This window comes from Hylaeus volcanicus, chromosome 8 (assembly GCF_026283585.1).
Source record: "Hylaeus volcanicus isolate JK05 chromosome 8, UHH_iyHylVolc1.0_haploid, whole genome shotgun sequence".
Lineage (NCBI taxonomy): Eukaryota > Metazoa > Arthropoda > Insecta > Hymenoptera > Colletidae > Hylaeus > Hylaeus volcanicus.
In genome coordinates this window covers 1,889,368-1,906,626 of record NC_071983.1, presented here as the reverse complement: position 1 = coordinate 1,906,626, position 17,259 = coordinate 1,889,368, and the positions used below count along the sequence as shown (strand labels likewise).

Sequence of the window (17,259 nt, the reverse complement as noted above, 5' to 3'; positions counted from 1 at the left end):
TCATGATCAGGATTGTTTAGAAGCGATCGGGCTGATTCATCGCTTGATTTTTCGATGATGGTACCTAGGTGAGAATCGAAAGTCAATGGTCGGTTTATTTATTTTTATTTATTGTTTGGACTGCTTTGCTATAGCATAGGAGACAAGACAGAGGTGATAACGTTGATGTAGAATTTTTATTCGAGTCAAAGAGTGGCGCATATTACCATAATTCTATTCTAAAAACACTATAATTATAGTAATATTTGACGTTAGTACATTTCCTTGCGAGGCATGAGAAACGGCCAAGGTTTGAAAACGAATTATTATTTCTAGGATTTCGCTATAAAGTGTATTCGTTGTAAAGATTCTGTTGTCCTTTAAGGATGCCGCGCGCAAGATGAAAAATCATTTAAAGGTCGGTGGTGGACGGATGAGATCCACCTGGGGAAAAACGTTGTTAGATCAACGATATATTGGCGATCGCGTACCGATAAGCTGGCGCATTTGTGCGATCGGCGACGTGTATCGCGACGATAGTCGAAGCACATTAATAATCGGACATAAATCATGCCTCCCCTTCTATTCTCGGATCGCAAGCTTTCCTGGAGACCCAGCGCTCTTTTCTTGGATGCTGTAATTTAACGTCCTCGTTAACCCCTTATAGCCTCGACGCGTTACACGGTGTATTCCAGTTAACCTAAACATCTCGAAACATTCATTCGATCATTCAACGTTCCCATCTACGTTGTTTATTACAATAACATCAACCAACGAGCGTTCTATCTGTGCAATAGATAATTCAAATGACCTGAGTTTCGCTTTTCTCCCGACATTTATTTCCTCAAACGCGAGGCTAATTTCGCAAAATTATGACGCTTACGTCTTTCTTAATGACTGGACTTCAATTACGGTCCGACATTAGACTCCTTAATTACGCTCGGCGCTGGAAGGTCGTCCGAATCGCGAAAGTTAACGATACCTTTTTCTCCTGTCCGTGAGCGTGGAAGATCGAGGGGCCTTAAAAACGGAGGAGTGCTCGTATAATCGTCCGTCTTTATGACGTAGTAAAACAAAACAATGAAACAAAGCGTGGATAATGACGGGACCGAATGACGAATGCCGTGACGCGTTCGTGGTGTATTTCAAAATACGACGATTCGTGTTCCAAGTTCAGAACTTATATAGAACTGTTTGATTTTACTTTCGTATTTACCTTCACTTTGATAAAACAAATAAATCTTCGTTCCTCCTTGTTTCAATTAACTTCAGAAACAAGAAGTACTAAACCAAAGAATGTGTAAATAATAAAATGTTTTAGGTTCATTGGACTTCTACGGTAGCGAAGTTCCAGTTTGTGGATTCCGAAGAATTCTTCTCTTCATTTTGTCTTCAATTTGCCTCGTCGAGGAAGGCCTTGTCGACTTTGGGAACCTTCGTTCCTGCTACAATGTGAGCATAATAATCGTCGTTTAGCGGCAAACTAGGTGTGGGGAACAATCTAATTGCGCGGATACGTTTAGATGCGGCAGCCGTCACCAGGAAACCATAAGGACGTGCTACATCGTGGAATCGTGGTCAAGAGAACCACTTCGAACGTAAGAATCTTCAATTTGATAGACATTTCACAAAAATCAACCTACTCATGTATATCAAAACACATAAGTAGCTAGTCCCAATCTACAACCTCAAGGGTAGATTCCACCCTCTTAACAGAAACATCCAACAACCAAAACGAAACTCTCGTGCATATTTTTTAGTTTTAACTCCAACTGTGTAGAAAAATTTCGCAAAAGTGTTCGCGCTGCATTTGAGAAATGTTGCTCGTTAGTCGCGATATTATTGGTGAGCCTCGTCGCGGACGATCCAATTTCAAGCACGTGCTAAAAATCGCGATAATTCAAAGCACATACACGTAGCGATATGAAGGTCCCCGAGTCTTTTAGGCGAGCGCGCCACGTATTTCGAGCGGGACGTGGCAATTTTTAAATTTCACGTCGACATTACGATCATTTACATTTAGATTAATCTGTCGCGTCTGCCGCGAGTACGTTCGCGTACGCGCGCAGCCACTACACCGTTTGCTTATTATTGATTATTCAAATACGTGAATATTCAAACGGGACGCCCGTTATCCGACAGAGCAGTGCTACTTACTCGTACTCGCTTAAGTATCAACCGCGTACGCCTCGAAACATGATCCGTTCGAACCTCCCGATCCGCTATTTGCATTTATATTAGTCATTAAACGAACGATATTGTAGCAGCATTAAGGGTTGCTCGGAATCACGGCATTACTCAAACGTCGGTCCCCGTGTCCTGGACAACGGAGTTCATCAATATTGCATGAACGAAAACGATTAAGTCTGAAGAATCGTCGACCGGTTTTCGGTGATAAATCGACGCGAAAACATTTCCTCCCCTTGGCTCCCCTTGATTCTCACCCACCTCCCCGGGCGTCTAGCATTTGCATTTCATAGCTATTTGGGGTCGAGGTGCAACTATTGTCCTAGGTCGTTCTAGTCTTTTTCGCGTAGAGCGATGCGTTGATCTATTGACCTTTTGAAAGGGTTATAGTAGCGTTCCAGATGAATTTAATGGGACACGTGGAGTTGTGTACAATTCTATAATTCTATAAGCAATCTGTATTCATCTGTAGCTCGAGAAAATCGCGAGGAATTCTCCAGACTTGAATGTATTCTTTGCTTTTTATTGCTACCTTTTCGGCAAATTGAAAGTACCGTGGCTGCTCGAGTACGAATGTAGAAAGTTCGGTTCGCGTAGAAGCGAAGTGGCGTCAGCGTTTTGCTTGTTTCCGGTGGCGATGTTTTATCTTCGAACGAATCTACCTTAATTGGGGGACTTAAGTAATGATGTAACGGTACCCCGAGCTGCCGGAAGGTGACGCTGTGTCTTCGATCCCACGGGCATTTGCGTCTGTTTTCTGGCGGAACGATGTGTCAAGTTCACGGAGATTATGTTGATTGAAATTCTTCTTTCCTTCTCTTATGGTAGAAGGTCGACGATACTTTGTATCGAAGAGATCGCAGCACTCTGAAACGTATAACGCCAGTTTGAAATTAAAGTATAGTAAGAAAGTGGCAAGGAAAAATGATAATGGTTTAATTGTCCAGTGAACATGCGTGCAAAAGTACTAGCACTTAGAGGAAATTCTCAAGATGACGTTTAAGATAAGTAGAATTGAAACCAACGAGCTATACCGGGTTATACTTTTATCTGCTTAACCCATTAAATCCAACGAAGGTTGAGCAAGAGTCAAAGATGAAGGCTTCCAAGTAGCGTTTGTAATTAGGGTTGAAATCCTTCCTTTAATTACTTTTTCCACGTTATTATTGTATCGTGAACTATAAGAGTCGTCGGCGTGCGACGTCCTTGAGCAACAAACATAAATATTCGAACGTCGCTCATCCCCGTATAACGCGAGTTCTAAAACAGTTGTAAATCCATTCGCACAGTAATCAAGACAAAATTCACGAGACACTCCCGAACGAGTGAAAAGAATTCTAGTAAGGATCTATCGTGGAATTAACGTTCCCACGATGACCTAGGCGATCCGGGGTACACGAAGAATCCCGGATATGGAGGGGCATAAAGTCCAGGGGGGGGGAGGGGGTTATTAGTAGCTAAAAAGTATTCGAGACAATGAGCTTCGGCTCCGTTACGCCATTCGTTCCATCGGAGATAAAACGCTTATGATAGGGGCAATTAAGCGAGAACCAGTGGCGTATTATTCGTTGGGTAAGAGGGACTGGTATTTATATTTGAGTTTCTTTAGTTGGGAAAGTTGGTACGAGGAGATATTGATACAGATACAAGGGAGTATAAAGAGTTAGAGAGCTAGTCGAAAGAAAATTCTCAGAGTAATTTTAATCCCTAATGTCTATTGTACGAGTTTTTTTTTTTAACGGAGTTCCTAAATTCTTCTGTGTTTCGCGGTTCTGCGATGGTGTAACGTTCCCCTGGCGCCAGTGGTTAAAAATGTAGTAGATGTTTAAAACGCCGGGCACGCGAATCGCCCGATAGAGATTATTAACGCTCGAACACGTTCGGCGGCCGATAAGACAATAAGATTTCATATACGTGGGACGATAAAACCGCCGGAATGGCCGTTAATAAAAGTTCATAAAAGTCCGATTGATTTATGCAACGACGGTACTTCATTTACGACGGTTGTAAATATAGCGGGTCCGTGTGTGGTTGTAATTGTCCACGCTGGTAGAAAATCGGTAAAAGTAGGGGGAGGGAAAGAAAGGAATCGCGATGAATTACGGGATTCGACGGCATTAAATTTAGTGCTCTCGCTAATTAATTGTAACGGACAAACGAGCTAACGGTGTAGGAGACTGTCGTGTAGAAATTCTCAAATTCTCTGATTAAAAGGATAATTGCTTATGGATTAAATGAAAAGAAAAATTATAGGAAACTTGGAAAAATGAGACTCGTGTATAATTTGCAATGGATATAATGCTCGACAAAGTAGGATGTCCCGAAGTATCAAGTTTAGGAACTCAGAGTCTAAGATCACCTCGTGCCCTAAAAACAGAGCAAGGCTCTGACTTCTTCGAGCACACAAACTTTCGTTGAACTCGTTAGGAAATGATTTCTGCGCGACTGTATCGATAGTCGGAACGTATCCCACGGTGAACCCCCTCGGTTGCCCCGAGTGCAGGGCCCTTGGGGCCCCGCTAAGGTCAAGCACACGCGCCTGGTCGGTCGACCTGCAATTTCGGTAATTTCGCGCCGCGAATCTTCGGTTATCGAACCCTCGAAGGGCGGCCCACGCGAAGCCTACGCGTTTAGGTGGCCCCTGGCCCTTCGCCCTCCACCCCCGCGATCTTCCAGACCGACTAGAGAGGAAGGGGGAGCCAGAGATCTGTTCTCGATACACCAGCCGAGCCTCGCGGGGCTAGGGTCATCGTGAAGTTCGACGGGAGGTCGACAAAGGGAGAAAAGAATGGCGGATACGTCGCGGAATTTATGGCAGTCGCAGCCATGATGGCCACCGGGACGCGCCGTACAACTGACTGGGTTTATTCTAACCCTTGATTTTTTACGAGGGATCAGGCTTGTCTAACGTAACACGTTCGTTTCAAGTACGTGCCATGATACTGATATTAATATTTATTCATTTATTTGTGAGGTAAAATGGACGTTCCTAAAAATCCCCACGTGCCCTAAGTTCCACTCGGTACTCGCGCTGGTTTCGATAATAAAAAAACGCCCGACACCGAGCAACATTCCATCGCCAAAGACGATTCAGTAGAGCAACGATAACATCCCGAAACGTACGTGCCACCGTGCACGGAAGAAGTTAATGACTATCGTTAAATGTAATGATCTCTGCCATCCCGCTGCGGCCTGAGTAAATAGTCGCACGGCGAGGGCACCGTTCTAGAGGGGAGGGGACGAGGTATAAGCCATATCGCGAGAACGGATCTGGGCGAAATTTATTTGAGACGATAATTTAAGAACAAGGGTCGCGGATAATACTAATGACCTCTTCGGCGAATAGTTTATCTCGCGCGAGTTTATTCGCCTGTTTCGCCCGAGGATTCGTACCAATTAGGTCGGATACTTACCGATGAAATTTACTCGAGGTAACGCGGCGAGATATTAACGCTGAACGCGATGTAAATTAAATCGTTGAACGGTATCGTTCTCTGTTAGACCGTTGAAATAATTCGAAGGGAACGAGAAAGAATCGAGTAACTCGGTTTAACAAAATCATCTTTCGACTGAAATACAATTTAAGATAATCGCCTAATTCTATAGCGACAGACGGTAAAAAGCTTCCCGAGTGGCCAGACAAGAATGAAGCCCGATGTTCAACGTTCGAACCAGACATAGGGGGTTCTCGTCGAGAGGATAATGAAATTTCGGTCTGAAAGTTATCCTCGAATGGTCGCGCGTGTAACGTGCTATTGAATTATGCTCGTGTGCCCAGAAGTCTTGGAGGACACGCGAAACGCTCTCGAAACGGCTCTGTCGTTAATAGATTTCGTTAACGAACGAGCCATTAAACATTAATGGCCGAGGAGGTCCTGCTGAGAAGAAATAATATCCTTAGTCTTGTTCCGCGGTCGAAATGAAAGAGGACAGGGTGGATGGCCGGTCGGGGGTGGAGAAATTCGGTTGAAAACGATTCGGCGAAAGCTAGGGGGTTCCATTGCTGAAAGAAATTTATGGGAGGCAATGTTTCTCCCGAGGGATAGATTTTCCTTTTCTTCGTTTCTTTAATAATTGCAGAAAATGATTGCAATGAAATAAAAGAAATGCATTCAAAATTAATAAAAATACAGAATTACGTGAAAATTATTTTAACGTGTATCAACCTAATACGTTTCGGTGAAGTATTTAATTACATTGTTTTAATAAAACGACTTATTTAATAAGTACGCGGAAAATTTTGTATGCGTTTAGAGCACTAAAGCGATTCCGAATCGTACGCAGCCACCTCGATCATACTTAGAACCTCGTCAGAATCGACCTTAACGGGAAGTTGCATCGCGTTATGCATCAGGCTGCTGCATAAACGATGCGCGGAGAAAATCGACCGTTTGCGGAACGGTTTCAAGGAAAGTCGAGAATTTAATGGAAAGTAGCGAGCGACGGTTCGTAATGGGACTCTGAGGGACGCGACGTGAGATCGATCGTATACGAGATCCATAACTTTGAGCGCATTCTTTTGTATTTAAATCCTGTCGCGGTTAGCCGAGAAAAACGGCCCGAGTTCGTACCGTTCCATAGCGGCGTTAACGTGCTCCGTGAAGCCAGCGTTTAGTATTCCCCTAACGGAATTCGAATGCATCGTTAACCGCGAGCAGGATGTTTGACCTATCGTAACATTTCCGAAACCTGTCGTCGCTAATAGGATATGTTAATTAAGCTACTCGTAAACATCGACGAGATTGTACTGTTTCCTTCCTAATCCCATCGGAAAACATTCGCAGCGATGGGTTTACAGGCTGTATCGTAGCCTTTTTTTTCGAATATGTAACGTCAATTTCGAACCGTTTCCAATCCTGTTTGACAAGAGCCTCGGACTGGTCGAGTCTCGTGAAATACATTAGTATTCGAATCGCAAAGAATCATGTTTAGAATTGTGTTGATTCTTCGCGATTTCGATCCTGAAGTCAGAAGACTCGTCGAGTAACTCCAGAGTAGTCGGCCGAAGTAAGTCGATAATTCATAGTTACGAATGCTTCGAATCTTTTCGAACACTCATCATAAATTACCCCTCGGTGATCGACTCTCGTTCGGTTACGAATACGTCGTATCGATAATCATCGTGATTAATCTGTTCCGTTCTTTCATTCTTGATCGGACTTCAATTATCCGCCTCATAATTATCGATCTTCGATGGAATGATCGACGCTTTCTGTCTTCTAACGGTATCGACGTGACGTTCGAACGCGGAGCTCGGACTAGAATTTTTGAATGACTTGGGAAATTTGGAAAGTCTTTGTTTTTTTTTTTTCTATGAATTTCTCAACCGAAGCCTCACTAGGTTTTGATTACTTCGTAAGTCTTCGAATTTTGAACATCCCCAAACCATCAAAAGCCGACGATTTCAAACGATTCTGAAACCTAACGTCACGGATTCTACTGGAATTCCCCGGCAATGAGATTGAAAATAACCAGAGAGACTGGCGTCACAGATTCGAAGAAATTTGATCCAGCGTAGTCCACCGTTACGAGTAATCCCCGACGGATCGATCAAAGAGACAGCCAATGGGAGAGGCCAGGATCGATCTTGGAATCTTTTCCTCTCGTCGTGTCCACTTAACCGACGCTAATCGAATTCTCATGGGGCAAAGACGATATAATTTAACCCGACGAATCGAGCCGGAGTCGAGCCCAGAGGCAATTAAATAGAGAGCACAAATTCGGGATTCCAGTGGTAAACGCGTGAGAAACGAATCGACAGAGATTCGAAGAGGTCGAAGAAGAAAAGAGGAGTGGAATACAAGGAGCAAAATGGAAACAATAATGGAGGTTCTCGAAGGAGGTCATCGTCCTCGTGGATCCTTAAACGAGTTTTAGCTAATCGAAGGTCTGGACCATAATACGAGAACAGCTCGAAATTTTCTGCTGGACACATAGTCGATTCCCTTCGAGATACAGTTACGCCATTATCAAGAAGCTTGAAACAAGCGCCTCGAATCCACTCCTCGATAAAGAGTGTTCCTTTTCTTCAGGACGTACACATTCGATTACGAAATTGCCCCTGAATCGCACGACATAAATACGAGTCTACTCTATAATAACCTCATGCCTCCACTTTGAGACATAGTTTTATCTGGGAAAATTGTTATCCGGAACATCATCTGCCTCGACTAGTTTCTGTAATCGAGGCTTTACCGTATTCTACTTATGTGGAAGTTACATAAATATCAGAGGACCACGCGCAGCCGTCTCAGCCATTATCGAGCGTAGACGTTCGTGCTTTGCAACCCAACAATTTCGAGCGACCAACGTCTGTGATTTGTCGTGGACACGGTGTATCTTCTCGTCTATCGTCCACGGAAATCGCAAGCAGCTCGTTCTTATTCGGTGGCCAGGTACAAAGGGATAATTAAGGTGAACCGTTGCGGGAAATCGTGGCGTTTTGGTTTGCTAAAATGTTTATTCGATCGAACAGTTACCGCGATAAGTACGACGTGGAACTTTATGTGTACAGGACTGGGTGTACGTTCCCTCTAACAAACAACGAATAGAGATACGTATCTTTCGTTCGTTATTCGAAATTTTTTATCTAGATGAGAATTTTACCAGTCTCCTCCTCATGACCACGGGAGTCGACGATAACGGGACGACGAAATTTACTCGACGACGTTCCTACGGAATTGTATCCCCGACGGGGATTTCAAGTTAGGGGAATAGGTGCCGTTAGACACATTTCGGGAGAGTTATCGAACCGTTTCGACGAGGTAAGGAGTTCCTTGGTACGATCTAGCCTCGTGATTCCCCGAGTACAAATGGCCCAGTTAGTTCGACTGTGTTTGTGTTCCTGAGTCGATCACGTGAAAGCCATGGTTCAAACTGACAAATCGATTTCTGCAATGAACGGCTCATACGAGACTGTGTCCAATCTATTGCATCGATATCTTTAGGTGAATTATTCTTTTGTATTAAAATGACAAATTTAAGAGCGAAAGGGTTCGTCCATTTCATGACGAAAGGTTCGAAACACGTTCCACGATCGACGCGGCTCAAAGAAAAGCGTGTTAAAGAGAAAAATGACACGGGACCTTGGGGGAATTAAGTGAATTCCCTTATAGTCGCGCGTGCGTCGGTCTGGCGGCATTCCCTTCGAGGTCGATATCGCGATCGACTGAGGTGAAACGCGTGTTGTTATACAACACGACGGCCTTGAAACGCATAATCGTTTCCAGCGCCTTACGTCGGCCTCGCCATCTCTCGTATCGACTCTCTTCCCTTTCTTTTTGCAGAGCAATGTTTACCAACGCCTCGAACGCCAATGACTTCTCCTCGTTGCGACGTCATTCGATAAATATCAAATTAGCATGACAGCAGTCTAACGAGCAATTTATTTTTGAATCAAAGTAATCGTGCCAAGTTCCTACGCAAACCGGGCAAAGGACGTCCACTTCCATTTTCCCTGGAAGAATACAAAATTTACGATTCCCGTTTGACGATCGACCGATTAGAAACGATAAATATCAATGTAAAATACGATAGAATCATCAACGTCGTAAAAGTGTTTTTCGCGATTTTATTATCCGTCGAACGTCGGCACTAATTTATGCTTCGTTTCCGTTCGCGTTTCCTCGCAAGCCCTGTCGCGGTTTACCGTTTCGTACGGTTCGCCGTATATTTCTAACGAAACGACCACCCGTTATCTGTACCCACGATTTCCCAGCTCCTTTAAATGCATCGAATCAGAAGGTAATTGTTCGCAATTTATTTCATAACGCGCTTCCTTGCAAGAGCGCGCTGGGCAGTTGAGCGGTTTGCATAACGACGCGATATATTTTCACCTATTTCCGTTACAGTTTCGATGACCTTGGAATTCAATCCAGTGAGCGTTATATTTAATTCTTCGAAAAAAATAAAACTCGTAACACTCGTAACTCATTATAAATGTTAACCCTTTCCAACGTGAGTGAAAAGGTAGGACGGTTTCTAATCCACCTAATCCCAATGAGTTAACGGAAGTTCTTTCACTCGTGGACATCGAGTTCATATTTTAAGTGGCCGCGGTGTCTCGCCGCGTCGTTTTCTGTGCAATAAACGCGGCATCGAAATCACCGCGAGCCATTCCGATCCCTAGGCGCTGCTATCGATGATTCACTGCCATAATTCTGGAAAACGCGTCGTAAAAACTTCCGGGAGATCATCCTGGCCGAAGGATTCATGAATTGCACCGCAATCGCGACTCGTTTCCAGTATCACATCCTTTATGGCGATTTAGAAACACGGCGGAGAGTGTACGCTCGATAAATCGGGGCCACGTTAGGGAGAAATTTTTGATCGCTCCGTCGAAGCAATCCGATTGCTTGGATGTAAAATGACGTGTGGCGGATGAGTTATGAACGATAAACTTAAATTGTAATTTAAAGTAATTTCTGTTCGAAGTGCCATGTTAATAATGAATCATGAATAATAAATTATGATTATTATTCGAAGCAACGTTTGATTGCTACGTTGGATCAAAATGATGGCTTAAGAAGAGGAATGTTGTTATAGGTTACAGAGAGCAAATCATAGTTTTCATAACTTGCCATTAAACATATCATTTCTTATACCATAATCGAGCAATTAATTAATTCGAACAGGACCATAAATACGAATGACTGAAAACATCTTTAATAAAATTACCGATAAAGACACTATATCCGTTTACTCGTTACCACTGAATTTAGTTCTCGTTTTGCTTTCACGGAATAATATTCTAATCTACATTGTTGCGCGACATCTCGAAACATGCCCCTACTCGAAATTACGCTTTGTCTCCGCAGTCTCCGCTAAATTAAGATTTCGAAACGCGGAATACTTTCCAGGACACGTTAATATTGGTCGAAGAATGCCAGGAATCCGCTTCGGAAGATCTCGTTCTTGCGCGGCGCGACGTCGAGGATGCTCGGCGTGAAATTCAACGAGCCCGCGCGGTTCGAGAGTACTTTACTCTTGCGCGAGAATGCATCGGGTTAATGTAAAAGCAAACGAGCAGAAGCTTTAACGAGTTGTGTGTCACGTTGGTGATGTCACCAGCTCGTGAATCACACCAGTGTTTTCCTGGGGTCGTGAAGCCGTTCGTACATTAGCAAGTTTGTTTACTTGAAATGTCTGCCTTGGCTGCCAGCGTCCCAGAGGAATGGTTATTGCGGAAGTTTGATGGTATCGAGGGAAGCATTAAGCGGTGGGAATAGTTTATTCGCGGAGTCGAGCCGTCGAGAGGAGTTCGGGGACACATTTAGTGTTTGGTGGTGTTTAGCACTGTTTTGGGAGGGTTAGTCGGAGTACAAGGGGCGAGAGAAAATATTTTATACCTTTCCAAGTATTTGTACGTGTATAAGTATCTATATCATGGGGTATTGTATGGGTTTGATTACTTTGAAAGGCAGGAGGTATTGCTATAAAAGTAGGGTTGGACATTCGGAGCTTGGACATACAGTGCTTGGGCATTCTAGGTTTGGACAAACCACCGACTTAATTACTCTCCACTTCGAAATATGTATAATTTATATCCCCTACATATTGTCTTTGTGTCGATGGTTCAGGCAAACGTCTCGGAGCATAAATTTGCTTTGCACAAACTGGAAAACAGTCTAGTTTAAGGGCTGAAACGATGCACGGTAATTGCGAGCGGAACAATTCGGTCGACGAACCGCGAGCGAATTCCAACGCGTCTAATGAAACACACGAAATACTGCGACCTCGAGGCACGTTCAATTTTCGTAGGAGCATGCGCTCCGGTGGTTGCTCGTTAAATATTGCGCCAGAGGGTGCCGTGTTAGGGCCCGATAGGGGCACCATGCGACCCTCCGCGCAGTGAATTTTACCTTCGACGTAGCTCGTTGGAGTCACTTTCCCTGCTCATTCGTTAAAACGTGTGCTCTCTTTGTTAAGCTCCGGTATTTATCGTTCGCGGGACTCGACCCACGAGTTTACAAGTTCGCGATTCGTTGGCTGGGTACGTTTAATGGGGCACGACCGAAGCTCTTCGTGGCTGACACTCGTGGCATGACGGACCTCGAACAACGATGTTTGTAGCGATGTTGTAACGTATTCCTGGCATGAGCAGTATCTTCGATAATTGGATTTCAGCTTGCAATGAAAGTATTGTAGTATCGCGACCCACATACCCAAGAATAAAGAGTCAAAACGACAACACGAATCATAGGGTGCGTGATTGGTCGTGTAAGAAAAGCAGTCGACTGTGGATCCAAGGATCGTGGGTCTGGATCTGTGTGCCTTATTTTGCGTTTAGACTACTGCAGTATTTTATAGAAGTTATAATTACAATTCCAACTTTACAGTTGAAATCGTTGTCGTTGATTGTGGCGCGTTTTCCCGCGCGGTCGAGTCAAGGGAAGCGATTAAAGCGGCCCGTCCCTGGCCGGGATAAGTGGCCCCGTATAATTAAGCGTAGGATTTCAACCGATCCCCATTTCCGTGCCGCAATTTTCCTTATTGGTCTCCGCGATCAGCTCTAAAACGTCATCCCCCTTCTCAGACGCGTTCCGTAACGATTAATAAATTGCCAGCGGAGCGTTTAATATCCACCGCGGACATTTTTCCGCGTGCCTTCTTCTTCCTCTTCTTCTTCTTCTTTGGCCAGGATCATTTCCACCTCATACGTCTTCGTTACGCCACCGATGAATAATCTTGATCGCGCCAAGTACCCGCGAGAATCGGCTCTGGCTTGTTCGTTAGCCACCGGTTTTTCACGCTCGCGTGGCGACAAAATAACCGAGGGGCCCGGTGATTGCGCTTCCCGCCGCCGAGGGTAGCTCGTTCAACGTCTCGACGCGCATTATCGGCGTGTAATATAGAGACGCCTAAACGGCGACGTTCGAAACACGTTGGATCCCCCTTGTCCGCCTTCATTTTTTACGGCGATCCAATTTAACTCGACGCTGGAAGACCGTGAAGGAGCGTCGACGGGCCCCGAACGTGGGACCGCGAGGTTCCAGCAACCCTCCTCATTTGTAGCCTCGTATTAAAAGGTTGATCCTTTTAGGACATTCAAGGTTGGATTAAGGTAGGAGATAAGGTTATTTATGGGTAGGTTTTATTAAGGTGGGATACACATGCTCTACATTTTTTTAAATAGGTAGAGAGCAGGACGTGTGGGTAGAACAATATTAATTTCTTTCAAGGGGTGGTTCTTTTGGAATTTATTCCAAGGGAATGGGTATGATCGATCCATTTCATTTCATTTATTTATAAAGGTGCGGAATATAAAGCGACTATAACACCTTTTGTACCAGTCTTTTATTTAAATGTTTTACATTTGTACGTAGTCCATTTTTCTCTGACATGCCTAGTATAAAAAGTGGTCGAATCGGGTGATTATCGGCCGCGTAAAACAAAGCAATTACCCGCGAAAATCGAGGGATCGTATTCGCGTCTTTCGCTACGTCCAATTTAAATTTTTATGTGTTATTATAAGTTGTGTGTACAAAATTGGGGCCTCGACCCGTTAATTATCGAAATAAAGTAAAAAAACCAGTCGAACCCCGCTGGAGGCTCGAACGTGCATCAATTATTCGGCGAATCGAGGAAGAAGGAGGACCAACAACCGGTCGTTCTTCTTCCTTGGACGATTCTTGGTTCTTTTTCGCGGCGTGTCCGCTCGCGTTCCGCGTCGAGAGAGCAATTGCGCCATACATCACGCTCGCGCGATATTCGCCATTATAATGGGGCGGTTAGGCGCGTCAGGCTCATGGCGTTCCGCCTTTTATTGCTCGTTCTGCTCCTCTTTCTCTTTTCTTTTCAGGCTCGCTTCTTTTGATCGCTTCCCGCGCGCGCGAGCGCTCACGCAACGTTGGTTCCTCTCCGAGTTGTCCACGATGGTTAAGCAGGAATGTTTTAATTGCCGTCGATGCATCGCGGTAGCTGGCTGGGTAAAAGCTGAGGGAGGAAGAATGCCTTGGACCAGTGACTCTTAACCATCCTGCTCTGCGACGCGACGTCCTAGATACTGTTTTAACGACCTGGGGAATATTCATCTTTTACTAAAATTCATGGTTAAGAGCTGTACCCAATTTATGCGTTGCAAGGCCCAAGTTTTTGGGTTCATATCGAGGTGAGCCAATGAAACATGATTAGCGTCACGGTATTATTTAGTAGTTAAGCAGGGTCAAAGACGAGGCCTAAATTAAATGAAATTCCCCGGAAATAGCGAGGGCTGTGATTGCTTTCTGGCTACATTCATTGTGCCAGCGAACACGTCAAGAATCTTCTAAACGGTGCTGTGGGTTCAAAAAGGTTAAGAACCACTGGGTTGAACGACGCTTACCTCGAGCAAAATTGCTATTCGCAGGTGTTGTAAGGGAATATCTGCCGTGTATGGCTGCTGGTTTTGCGGTTGCAAGCAAAAAGGATGAAATTTATTCGAGAATGTATACAGGGTACTGGTGGTCCGTGCGAAAATATGGTCATTGCGAATACAGTTCCTTAGCGAGATCCTGCCAAGGGGAGAAAATCGGTCGCGCCTTTGCTCTAGGTGGCTCGCGAGAGACCATTCCGCGTCCACTTCGAAATTTTCTCCGAGTTCAGCCTGCTAATATGAATTACTAACTCTGTTTATTTTACTTTTCAGCTATTTCAACTATTCCATTGACATAACTTGGGATGCTGTAAAAGATCTCCTGATGCACGCTACGAAAAGAGAACGCCACAGCTGACTGGTTAATGCATGAACATCCATTAAAAATTATTCCTAATTCAACAAATGGAACGTACTGGTGGTCACAAAGACTCACAGACAGTCATAGAATTGCAAGGCCATTTCAAGGTCAGGTAGATCCACCAAGAGAGCCAATTTGTATTCCTGCTCAACCCAGATACAACCGACGCACACCTTTCGACCGCAATAACGAATGTCTTGTGAAAATGTCCACGTGCGAAATTTAATTTTTAAGAGGAGTGGGGGGAATACAAATTCCTCGGAGAACCGCGCAGGTAATGCAATATCCGTTACGCGGTACGTGTTCGCCAGCGGCCGATTTCCCGGCTGCGGTCAGCCTGATTTTTCCACGCTTGGAAAATCGTGTCACGTTCTCCCGACGATACTTTTTTTGGCTAGAACATTCAAATTTCACGGAGTGGCCAGAAATAGCGGGATTACGACGGCCGAGCGATAGCGCGGATTAACATTCACCCCGACGATCGTGCGAGGTATTTCGATAATTCGACGGAGACGTGTCGTCGATCGTGATCGGCGAGCGAATTCGCGAAACGAGGTGAGCAGTGTGTCGAACCGATGTCCCACGGAACATCGATGTCACAGGACCTCTCCTCTTCCTCTCTCTACCGTGATCACATAACGTAGGCCCCTCGCACATACTTAATGAAAGGAATCTCTGAGAATGAACGACCGCTCTCGGTCGATTATTCTCCGCGAATACTCGGATCGAAGTTCTGTCACGAACCGTCGATTTCCTTCATTTCGCGTGCTCCGAACCTCGCCACTTATGCCGGTAATCGAAAAAACCTTCCTGCTTTCAACAGGACATTCGCAAGAACACAGACAAGGATCCAGGCGTCAACATCCATATATAATACTATTATTCTATTTATTCAAATTACTCAATGTATCATAATGAATGTTTGTACAAAATGCGAAAACATCATGTTATGTATTCAAATCATATTTAGCTTATCAATAAACGATTTCAAAACAATACAATTTCTAGAAGATTATTCACCTTCCAAATTCCATACTCATCCAAAATCCTTCGTTTCTTGATACATAGGTTTTTCACTCGTGCCACCTCTTCGCATATCATGTGCTCCTGATACCAAAATGCAAAATCAGCCAGAATTTCGAAATTTTGAGAGAATCGATTTGGAACATTGTTGGGTTTGCAACATTGTGGAAGTGTCGGGAGAAGCGATTTGCAACATTGTGGAAGTTTCGGGAGAAGCGATTTGCAACATTGTTGACTCTGCAACATTGTTGACTCTGCAACATTGTTGACTCTGCAACATTGTTGAGGTTTTGAGAGGAGCGATTTGCAACATTGTTGACTTTGCCAAAAATGAACAATTGGCCAGAATTCCGAAATGTACCGAAAATTAGCCCCTTGAATTAGGCAACCTGTGCTAACAGACATGTCGGACCGGTTGCCTGCTCGTAGGCGCAAACGTGCCACCTCTTCGCATATTATGTTCTCCTGATACGAGGAGTAAAATTCTGACCAAAATTCGATACGTACCATGAATTTTCCTCGTGCCACCTCTTCGTGTATCATGCTTTCCTGATACCAGGCGTAATTCATATTATATATTCAATTTATATAAGTAGACTTGAGATGGACAGAATTTATTTATCGCGACATACACGGTTCATTTATGGATATCAAACAGGAAAAAGAATCACAGAGACATCTGTTCATCTTATATTTCATGTCAGTCGCCGATCCCATCTTTGACAATTATATAGGTAAACGCGTGTATGTGACATAATTCTTAATATCAGCCCCGAGGTGTAAGGTTCTCGATTGATACCGGTTACGTGACGCGTCTATTTTACATAAATATTAGCGTACACGCCATCGGGATGACAGGAGCGATGATTTATGTGAAGTATTAAGATTATTACCTCGAAACGTGATGCACGAATTTAATGTAACCAGATAACGTTAAAAAGAGTGATTTTTTGTTTGTTCCTCAAATGACAAAAGGTAAATGTTGTACTGCAATGAATTAATGGAACATAAACCATTTATCGGTACAAGCTGGTGACGAGTTGCAATGTAATAACTGTTGATCACGTTTCAATATGTAACTTGCGACAGCTATTTACTTGCATTTCCATCACCCAGGTAGTCAGGAAAAGACATTATTTCATGTTATTGAATATCTATTATTATTTTTTTTATTTAAGCCCAAATGGAACTCTCTTATATTAAGAGTATACATATATATGGCGTTACATGAGTTTGTGCAAGATGCGTTTTATTTTATTTTATTCTGGTCGTGTATTTTAACAATTAAAACGTCTAAATATTTTCATGAGCATTGAAATTCAATAGGGACATTCAACATTTACATGAATATTTGGGA

The 17,259-nt window shown here is 43.9% G+C and overlaps 1 long non-coding RNA gene across 1 annotated transcript; it reads left to right on the top strand.

The window, feature by feature from the left end:
* Positions 1–1,306: 1,306 nt before the first annotated feature.
* Positions 1,307–15,865, top strand: LOC128881393 (uncharacterized). The gene is made up of 4 exons (XR_008458062.1): positions 1,307–1,431; positions 1,503–1,577; positions 13,967–14,275; positions 14,792–15,865. It is a non-coding gene; the product is annotated as an uncharacterized LOC128881393 (long non-coding RNA).
* Positions 15,866–17,259: the final 1,394 nt, after the last annotated feature.